Source organism: Arachis hypogaea, chromosome 10 (genome assembly GCF_003086295.3).
Source record: "Arachis hypogaea cultivar Tifrunner chromosome 10, arahy.Tifrunner.gnm2.J5K5, whole genome shotgun sequence".
NCBI classification, from domain to species: domain Eukaryota; kingdom Viridiplantae; phylum Streptophyta; class Magnoliopsida; order Fabales; family Fabaceae; genus Arachis; species Arachis hypogaea.
In genome coordinates, this window is record NC_092045.1 from 94,176,188 (window position 1) to 94,187,393 (window position 11,206).

At 34.2% G+C, this 11,206-nt stretch overlaps 1 long non-coding RNA gene across 1 annotated transcript; it reads right to left on the reverse strand.

The window, feature by feature from the left end:
• Positions 1-8,236: 8,236 nt before the first annotated feature.
• Positions 8,237-9,540, reverse strand: LOC112715971 (uncharacterized). Its single transcript, XR_003160102.3, has 2 exons — positions 9,231-9,540; positions 8,237-8,784 (listed from the first exon to the last, which is right to left on the reverse strand). It is a non-coding gene; the product is annotated as an uncharacterized lncRNA (long non-coding RNA).
• Positions 9,541-11,206: the final 1,666 nt, after the last annotated feature.

Sequence of the window (11,206 nt, forward strand, 5' to 3'; positions counted from 1 at the left end):
TCTCTTGATCCTCTCCATCACCTGCTCTCAACTTCTTTATGCATTCGACCATCCAATTCCTGATTGAGCTAACTGTCTCAACTATTGGGGTCCATTGACATTTCGCTCCGAACCATGTTTCCCTAGCCCAATCGCATAGTAGTAATGTATGTTCTACTGTCTCTGAACTTTTTAAGCATATTTGGCAAACTGGATCTGACGTCATCTTTCTTTTATATAAGTTAGAACCTACTGGTAATATATCATGACATGCTTTCCATAAGAACATTCTGATCTTCTGCGGGACTTCCATTCTCCACACCTCCTTTCATATCTCCCTTTTATCTTCACTTGTTGATGGATTTCCATACTTCATGTTCTGCCCAACTCTTCTTGCGGCATAATATCCGGTTCTTATTGAGTAATTTTCATCTTTCCTCCATGGCTAATACAAGTGATCCTCTTTGTTCATTACACTAATAGGGTGCTGAGAATCTCTTTGCAAATTTTTTGGAAAAACTTGCTTTCAATCTTCCTTTTATTTCACCCTTCCCCATTTACAATGAGATCCTTAACCCTCGAGTCATCTGTGCTATTTGTATTAAGAGGCCCGCTCCTCCCAGCAATCCAATTATCTTTCTAGATGCTAACTTTGGAGCCATCTTCTATGCTCCACTTTGCGCTCTCCCTTAATAGCTCTCTTCCATGTAAGATGCTTCTCCAGACCCATGACGTGCCCTTTTTACCCGTCGCTGTCCAAAAATTACCGTCTGGGAAATATATCGATTTCAAAATTTGTACCCAGATTGCATTTGGGTTCTTCAATGCCCTCCATGCTTGTTTTGCAAGGTAGGCAGTATTTTGCTTTTCAAGGTCTTTAAACCCTAGTCCCCCATCACTCTTACTCTCAGTAATGCTGTCCCATTTCTTCCAATGGATGCCCCGTTCCTTCCCCGATGCTGCTCACCAGAATCTTGCAACCTTTTCGCAAGTTCTTCTGCAAAAGTTCTTAGGGAAATTTATGACATTCATGATATATGATGGCATTGCCTGAATTACAGACTTTATAAGTGTTTCTTTGCCTGCTTGATTCAGCAACCTTTTTTTCCATCCTTCTAGTTTTTTCATGATCTTTTCTTCAATCCATGCTAGAGCCTTGTTATGAGATCTTTCCCATATGGCTGGTAACCCCAAGTATTTTTCTGGCTTGTCCCATGTTGTCATTCCTAAAATCTCTTCTATGTCTACCCTTGTTTGTATCGACACTTGGCTTCCAAAGGAAATGCCCGACTTGTTCATGTTGATCCTTTGTCCGGATGCCTCTGTGCATTCATTTAGCACAGTTATAATATGAAATATCTCCTCCTCCTTCGCTTTCACAAATATAATGCAATCGTCTGCGTACAACAAGTGAGTAAGAGCCGGAGCTGTTGGGGCTATCTTTAGACCTGTTATATTGCCTTTCGCCTTAGCCTCCTGCACTAGAATCGTGAATGCCTCAGCTGCTAAAATGAAAAGGTATGGGGATAATGGATCCCCTTGTCGAAGACCCCTTTGAGGCTTGAGCTTCTTCGATAGCTCTCCATTGACCTTCACTCTATAACTTGCACTTCTTACACATTTCATTACCAAATCAACCCACTTTTCGACGAACCCAAATTTCATGAGCACCTTTTCGAGGAAATCCTATTCAAGCCTGTCATATGCCTTATTCATATCTAACTTGATTGCTATATTTTGTGATCCCTCTCTTCCTTTCTTGTTTAGGCTATGATAAACTTCTTCGACAATTACTACATTATCTTGTATGAGCCTTCCTCCCACAAATGCGCTTTGGGTTGGGGACACTATATTTTCGAAGAGCCCTTTCAGCCTCAACACTATGACCCTGGTTATAATTTTGTAAATAAAGTTACAGCAACTGATTGGTCTTAACTGATTAAGTTCTTCTGGATCTTTGACCTTCGGAATTAAAACTACTATGGTTTCGCTAATCTCTTCCGGCAAGAACCCATTCCGAAAGAATTCTCTGACTACTGCACATACCTCCTTCTTGATTATCTCCCAGTGCTTTTGATAGAACAGTCCATTCAGGCCATCTGGTCCAGGAGCCTTGAGGTTGCCCATGCTAAAAATTGCTTTTTTGATTTCCTCTTCTGTGACCTCTGAGATCAGCTCCCTATTCATGTCTTCCGTGACTCTCACTGGAATATTGCTTAAGACTGATTCACAATTTCTTTTGTTGCTGGAAGTAAAAAGCGCGTCAAATCGTTCCTCGATGTGCTTCATAATTTCTTTCCTATCCTCTATCCATGAGCCTGCCTCATTTCTAAGCTTATCGATTCGGTTTCTTCCCCTTCTTTGAATGGTTGTAGCATGGAAAAAAGATGTGTTCTTGTCTCCCCATTTTAGCCACTTCAACCTGGCTCTTTGTCCCCAATATTTTTCTTCCTGTTTTCATGATGAAGCTATATTCTCTTTTATTTGCCATATTTTCTCCTGCTTCTCTTGTGTTAAATCCGAATCTTATAGCTTCTTTAATTCCTCTTTCAGCTTGTGAATTTCTTTATCTGCTCGTTAGTGTCCTCTTACTCCACTTTTTAAGCTCCTCTTTACAATTTTCCATTCTTGTTGTTATTTCTTTCCAGGCGCATCCTTGGGCGTCTTCCTTTTTCCATCCCTTTCTTACTGTATTCTCGCACTCCTCATGATCGGTCCAAAAGGCCTCAAATTTGAAAGTCTTCTCTATCCTTTGAACTTGATTTATGTCCAACACTAATGGGCAATGATCAGAACTAATAGCTGGCAGAGCTTTGAGTGATGCCTGCTGATACAAGACTCTCCATTCTCAATTGACTAATGCCCTATCTATCCTCTCCCTTGTGATAAATCCATTCCTCGGATTTTCGAACCATGTGAATCTTCCTTCTTTAATATCCAAGTCCATAAGATAATTCATATCTACAAACTGCCTGAATTTTTTCACCTGACTTTGTGGCTTTGGATGTAGACCTCTTTTCTCTTCTTGCTTAAAATGTCGTTGAAATCCCCTATGAATAGTTGTGGCTCCCCCTTGTTGTTGTTGTTCGCTGTGATAGCTCTCCATTACTCTTTTCTTCTTCCAAAACATGGGTTTCCATATATGAAGTTGCACTCCAATATTTTTCCTTTTCTATCATTAATACGGCCTTTTATATGATTATTACACCAAAATTTAATATTAATATTATATATTTCATTCCACAAAAGGCATAGCCCTACAAACAGTCCTCGGGGTTCTATGTGAAATACATTCTCAAAATGTAACCTTCTTTTCAACTTCTTAATGGTACTTTCTCTAGCTCTAGTCTCCATTAGAAATACTATTACAGGCTTCAGTTGCTTGCACATGTAGTGCAGTTCAAAAACTATCGCGGGAGCCGCTACCCCGCGGCAGTTCCAGCTTATATGCTCATGGTTGAGTTGAGGGCATGTGTAGGCCCGCCTCCTCAGCCATTGAGTCTTCCAAGTCATCTCTGATCTGTGATCCTTCCTCATGAGCTCCTCCTTCTATTAGGCTTCTGCTCCATCTGTTCTTCTTGTTGGCCCTCCACATCTGCGTAGCTTTTTTTTCTTCTTTCAAAAATTTTGCAGTCTGCTCCAGTTGGTCCTCCTCCCTTCTTCTTTTAAGCTTTAACTTTTCCTCCATTCTTTGAACAAGTTCTGTTTCGTATTATCTGGCCACTACTATTGCTTTGCTATTTTTCTGTTCTATTTTCTCTTCTTCTTCTGCTTGTTCTACATAATAGAAGCCTCCTTCGCTCTCTGTGACTATCTGCTTGCCTCTCTGTTCTGACTCTCTTTCATTTGTTTTGTAGTGTCTAATTAATCCATCAATGTCCATGTTGTTTCTATTTTGGACCTCCTCTTCTACTTTTTTTTCTGTTCTTTTCCTCCTTTTTTTTTCAACCATGTTTTTGTCGAACTCCTTCAATATTTCTCTAATGGTAAGGTTCATTTCTTCTTCAATTGGCCAACTTCTAATTTGTTGTCTATTTCTATTGGGCCTTTGGTTAGTGAAAGCCCATGCCCCTCTTTTTGTACTGTCTATTCTTCTCATGCTTGGCCCACCTTTCTCTTTAGGCTTCCTAGGAATCTTGCTGCTGTCCTCCTCATTCTCTTCTGCCTTTTCTTTTTCCTTGGCCTCATTCACGTTTTTCATTGTTACTGACTCACTAGCTTGCTGATTTTGTGGGGGTGGCCTCTTCCTTCTTTTCTTTTTTGTGATTTGTTGTCCTATCATCTTTTAAACTAAAAATATTGTTGTGCTTCTCACCATTTATTCCATCATCTTCAGCCCCTTCATCTTGATCTTGCACTTCTTGTATTGCCACTTGTCTCTCTCCTATTTGCTTTTGTGGATTTGCTAATCTGTCCCAAGATTTGGCAGAGGCACTAGCCTGAGAGCTTCTCACTCCCCTTAGACTTGACTCCCCTCTGTCCTTCTGTACTTGTCTTTTCAGCCAGTCCCTTCCTTGCAAACTTCTTTCACGTGCCTCCCACAGCTCCTCCACCCAATTGTTTTGTTCCTCTTTTTTCCTCCTGATACCTGCCTTTCTTGCCTCATTCTCTATCGATCTTAACCCTGGAGTTGTGAGTTCAGGCCCATATCTAGGAATTTCTGGGTTTACTGATGATCTCACTAGCTCCTCCTCACATGCTCTTTTGTCATGCCCAATTCTCTCACACTTATAACAATAATCACACAGTTTTTCATATTTGAATTTAGCCCATGAATGGCTTCTATCATTTTTTAAACCAAAATCCAGTTTTCAATGGTGCTTGAACGTTTATCTCAACTCTGACGCTCAGAAAGGATCTAAGCATGTTTCTTTCAACAAAGGGATCTTCAGCACTTATCACTCTCACTACTATGGCTCTTATTTTTCTCATCATTTTTTATGTTAATTTTATCATAAGGTAAACCATGTATTTGGACTCAAATAGGAAGCTGATTGTAGTTTACCTCATCAATGGACAGGTTTGAGCTCCACCATTGCAGACTCAGCATATGCCTTTCTATTCTCCATGGTCCACCTTCATACGCTCTTCTGGCTTCCTCCTGACTTTTGAAGTTCAAGATAAATGAGTTTGATACTGCATTGGTGATCACCAGACCCTGTGGATCTCCCCACATATTGAGGATCGTTTTGCGCATTGTGACCATATTTAGCACCTTTTCCATCAATACTCGGCCAACTAGCTTCTGATCTGTATTATCTTCATGTTGAGCTGGAGATTCTTCCAGGTCTAGAACATCTCCTTCCATGGCTGCGTTGTCTATCCCTTCCATGACTCGCCTTGCTGGGTTGTATTCCTTTTTTTTCTCTATCAGTTGTTTGTGATTATCTTCAAACTTATATTTGAACTGGACTTGATTAATTACTATGATCTGAAAGCTTCGCTTGTCGAAGCAGTATAACTCCACTTCTGGAGAGCGTGAGGCTCCTCTCTTGGTGAGATGTGGATTGATGGGCCTATTATTCTGGCTGATTGAATTGTGGCTCATGACTTTTTTTTCTTTTTTTTTTGTGGGAGGAGGGGGGTGTTCATCAAACTATATGGAATGTCAATAATTTTGGCTTAAGCAACAAGATAATATTACAAGAAACTATTATTTAATTAGCTCCTGTTGTTAGTTAGTAAGTGAGATCTTTTAATTATTGATAGTTAGTTCTATAATAATATGAAAAAAATTGAAAGATGAGTAGAATTTATTATTTTTTGTTAGTATTTTTAGTTATTAATTCAATTTTTTTAGTTTAACAACTTAATAATGTATTTTTAATTTATATTTTTAAATATTACTGACTAACTATCAGCAAAAATTAATAAATTCTATCAAATTGCTTTTAGTATTCTTTAATAATATAAAATAATTAATCAACTTGAGTTGATCGAGTGGACAACTCACTTGTTCGCAAGAACGGACCTACATGTAATGAAAAAGGGGTATTTGCCTCCACAAATTTTTTAAAAAAATTATATATATATATATATATATATATATATATATATATATATATATATAGGATAGTATTATGTTTATTCCAAAATAAAATATAAATAATTTTTGTATTTTATGTTAAATTTTTTTGTTAAACTTAACATATAATAATAATAACAATAAATTTGAGTTAGTATAATAATAATAAATAAATAAATAAACTCAAAAATAGTGATGATTAAATTAAAACATAATTTTTTAATTAAATACAACTTAAATTATTAGTAATTTTTTAAAAAATATTTAAGATAAAAATATATTAATTATATATTAATATATTGTATTAATATTTATTATTAAAATAGTCTTGATTATAGTAATTATTTTAGTTAAAAAATTTATTTATATCATAAAGACTATAATAAATAGACTTAACAATTAAATATGAGATAATAAAAAATAAAATAATTTTTTAAGAACATATATAAAAAAATAATATTGTTATGCTAAAATAAAAAGAAAGCCAATATAAATTATTATGTTTATTATTTTGAATATTATATTGTGTGTGAGTTTTTTTTTTATTATTTTAAATACTATAATAAGTGATTGTGTGTATATTTCTAGTTTTTATCAATATGTATAGATAGTTATAATTTAAAATTTTAAATATATCGAAACCAATTTGGGTTGGTCAGTGATCAGCTTAGTTGTCATTTGCTTAAGCAAGTGTTGAGAGTTCAAATTTCATCTCGTATATGTAATAACTTATTGGCCAACTGCAAGCTCTTAAATGAAATTCAAATTCATAACGTATTAGTCTTTAATTTGTTGAATATTGTGAAAATCCAAAAAAAAATATATCCATTTACCTAAATTTTATTATATTTTTTTCTACTGCAAAATTTTAAATCCAGAAATTTAAATACCATACAGTTATCCATTGGTTAATAACAGTTTAAATTCGCAACGAATTTATCTAGGTTTGAAGTAGATACCATATGAAAAAAAAAAAGAGTTTTAATTTGTCACCAAAATAATCTTAATTATTGGCTTGGCTGCTCCGGCAGGATTACTTATAATAAAAGAGTATATATAATGTTTTAATCAAAATAAAACACTGGTTCTAATTTATAGATTGCATTGAAAAAAAATTAATAAATAGAATAAAGTATTATTTTTGTCCTTAACGTTTGAGGTAAATCCTAAAATTATTCCTAATGTTTAAATCGTCCTATTTAAGTTTCTAATGTTTTAAATTTGACTCAATGTTGTCCTGTTGTTAGAGATCTGTTAACAGAATTGACGGCGGGACAAAATTGAAACAATCTTGAAACGTTAGGGAGTTAAATAAGACGAAAACGTTGGAGACAAAAACGATACATAGAAATAAATTTTAGTTTTATCCTTCAATAATATCAATCTTTTACGGTACATAGTTATTCAATTATTTTTAATCACATTTAAATAAATTACACTTAATCACAATACTTTCATTCTAAATAAAATTATTTTTTTATAATTTTACTCTTAAAGATTTTTACTCATCGGAAAATGTTTATAGAAGGGTTAAATGTTTGTAAAAAGGCTGGAATTAGAATCACATTACTTTATTGTATATGTATCATTTTTTTATGTATTAGTCATTCTACAAACATTTCATGATTAAATGTTATTTAGAATAAAAGTAAAATTATAAAAAAAATAAATTTATTTAGAATAAAAATAATGTGATTAAATATTATTTACTTAGATATGATTAAAAATAATTGAATAATTATGTACCGTAAAAAATTAATATTATTGAAAGATAAAATTAAAATTTATTTCTATGTATTGTTTTTTGTTCCTAACGTTTTCGTCTTATTTAAGTCCCTAATGTTTCAAAATCGTCTCAATTTTATCCTACCGTCAATTCTATAACAGTTCTCTAACGACACAACAACATTGAGTCAATTTTGAAACGTTAAGGACTTAAATAGAACAATTTAAATGTTAGGAACAATTTTAAAACTTACCCCAAACGTTGGAGATAAAAACGATACTTTCTTCTAATAAATAAAATGTAGCTTCTGGCAATGGAGAAAAAAAAAGGAGTTTAATTTGAACTCGAATAATAACATATACTCAACAATGAAGTCAAGCACCAAGAAGATTGTATTGTTCCTAATCGTTTTTTTCAGATTTCCATGGACAACATGATTTCATTATTGCTGAATGCTGATGGTGGTTATCGTCTATAAATATTTTAATTGGAACCATGTTAAATCATTAGGCAAATAGGCAATTATGACTTACATGTTAAATTATAAATAGTTGTTTGGGATTAGGACTTAGAATCAGTGAACTAACAAGACCTAAAGTAAAACTAAAACAGTTATAACTAAATTCAAAATACAATGTTTTCACAACCACAAATAATGAAGAACCAAAGTCAAAGAGAACACCTGAAAATTTGGGGACCTATTATACTATACAACTTATATGCCATATAAGATATCTTCTTTCTTCCAAGTTCATCCATGTTCGTCAATATCAGATTCTTCAACTCAAGCAGAGATATTTGATGTTCAGTATCAACATTCATCGAAAGAAGATCCCAACTTTGAAAGGTTGCACCACCTACAGTGTTTTTTATATTTCCAATGGGATGAATAAGTACAAACATGTCTGAACAAGCCATCTGTAACTCAAGATCTTTTCCAACTTTGAATGATTGTGTGTGGCTTGAATGAGGGAATGAAGCCTGCTTCATATTTTATAGTAATTTGATGAAGTAAATTCCAACCACATATTCATGGAACTTTTACCTAACTGCCCTAATAGAAGAATGCAATTCGATCATTTCTACTAATTTTGCACAAAAAAGTAATTTTTTTAAATTCACTAAATAATAATCTATTGAGTTGGTGCACAACTTGTTTTACTAAAATACCTTTTATTATATATAATCCATAAAAGATATTTTTTTTGGCTATTTTCAAGACATGAACCAAGACCCCTTAATTAAGTTATAAAGAGGTTTCATCTCAACTAATTTCAAAATTTATTATTTTTCAAAAACATGCCTATTGATATACTAGTAATAGCATGTCTAACATAGAGATATTTGATTAATATGCAAAAGAGCCTAAGTGTCACTGAGGAAATTCATCGAACACATGGAGAGCATAATACCCAGTTGCAAAACTCGAACCAGGTTAAGCGAAAATCAAAATGGGAAATGACAATAGCAACATGAATGGAGTGAGTAGTCGCAACTAACTTGTGTAAGTAATAATGTGAGGAACCGATGGAAACTTTCGAAGAGCTCAAATTCGCAGAAACCACAAAGAAGGAAGAAGCCACAGTGCTACACAAAGCTTCAAACCTAACTTCATAACTAAGAAGGACACACACACACTCTCTCTTCTCTCTCTTTCTCTCGGATGAAGCTTTAATCTTGTTGGGATTGGAGCCTCATCTCGTTTCATCTTACAACGAAATGAGTTCGGTTTTTTTCGTACAGAGCTGTAAATTGGAGCCATTTCTTTGAACTTGTGCTGTTTAGGGCGCGCAATAAAAAACAATCAGCACCAAAGCAATAATAAGACCATTTTGTGGGACTTTTTTTTTGTGACCCATTTTGTGGGCCTTATTTGGGATTCTTAGACCTATGTTCTCATTCCAAAAGCCCAATAGTAAAGAGCTAATAATCCAATATAATACTATACTAAAATGTTATCGAAATATCAAGAAATATCAAGTTTTAATGAAAAAGCTATATTATGAGTTTTAGGAGATTAATACTTTAAAAAACCTCACATATGAAACTAAATACCTTAAAAATAGTTTTGTAAGATTTTAAACTCTTTTATAAATAGCTAGCTTTTATAATCCATTATATTTACTATTCTATATTTTTTTAAGATTTAGCTAATATAGGAGTAGTAAATAATTTTAAACATATTTTTAATAAATACAAAACAAATGAATTAAAATTCTAAAATTTTTGCATTTTTAATGAAAAATCGTACTCGTTAACGCAAGAAAGAACCGAGAGAATCTGTTAAACTCGAAAAATATTATAAACCGCTTAAACTTAACAAAAGAAGAAGGTTGATGCCATGCTTTTGCATCTTCTCTGTGTGAACGCCACTGTTCAATACTTTGCGCGTTTTGGTGTTGGTTCTTGTTGAACGGGATTCTTCACTTCTCTCCTTTGATCCTTTTCCCCCTTTTTTCTGTTCTATTTTTCCCTTTTTTTTCTTTTCCCTAATTTGGTCGGTTGTTATCTTACTCGTTGTAGCTAATACCCTATTTTACCATGGTTCTAAAAACCGAATCGGACCGACCAGTCGAACCGGTTCGACTGGGACTCGGCAATAAAAAGGTCCAATTTGCTATTATAACCGCTGAAAAAAATCACTTGAAAACCATCGAACCGGCTGATTGGACCGGATTGGTAGTCGGCCGGTTCAAATAAAACGACGTCATTTTGTTTATTTGGAATAAAAAAACAAAACAAAACAAGCAGGACCATTCTTGAACCAACCCCCTTTCTTCACCTAATCATTCGTGCACTCCATGGAGACCTCTGAAGCAAAGAAAAACCCTAGCTCTTCATCGTCGCTGCCGTCCCCAGGTCTTCAGTGCTGTCGCTGCTTCCTCTTCCTCGTGTCGTTTTCATATTCGCTAGCACGTTGTTTTCATCTTCCTCTTCCCCAGGTAGCTCGGCACATTGTTTTCATCTTTGCTGGCTTCTCGGCACGGAACCCAGGTTAGTGGCCCTGCTTTCATTTTTTGCCTCTGCTTCTTCCTTTTAATTTCTGAATGTTCGGTCTTCTTCTTCGTTTGAAGTTCTGAAATTGTTGTTCAATTTTTGTTTCATTTTTCTTGTAATGTTTTGTAAATTGTAATTGCCTGCTGCTGATGGATCTGTCTTGTATTTGCTGGTTGCTGATGGCTATAATTTTTTTTCAAATTTATTGATGGCTTTATTAGTCTGTTGCTTTCGATTCTTTGCTCTGTTACTGATGGCTCGATGACTTTGTTAGTTGCTGATGGCTCTTAATTTTTTTGTTCAAATTTACTGATGGCTTTGTTTGTAGTTGCTGGTTTTGTTGGGTGAAGGTTTAGTGTTTTGGAATGTTTTATAATGTGCTAATGTTTGTAATTGCTGGCTTTGTTTGTAATTGTTGGGTGAAGGTTTAGTGTTTTGTGATTATTGGTTAATATTTTAGTTTAGTGTTCTCTCTTTTT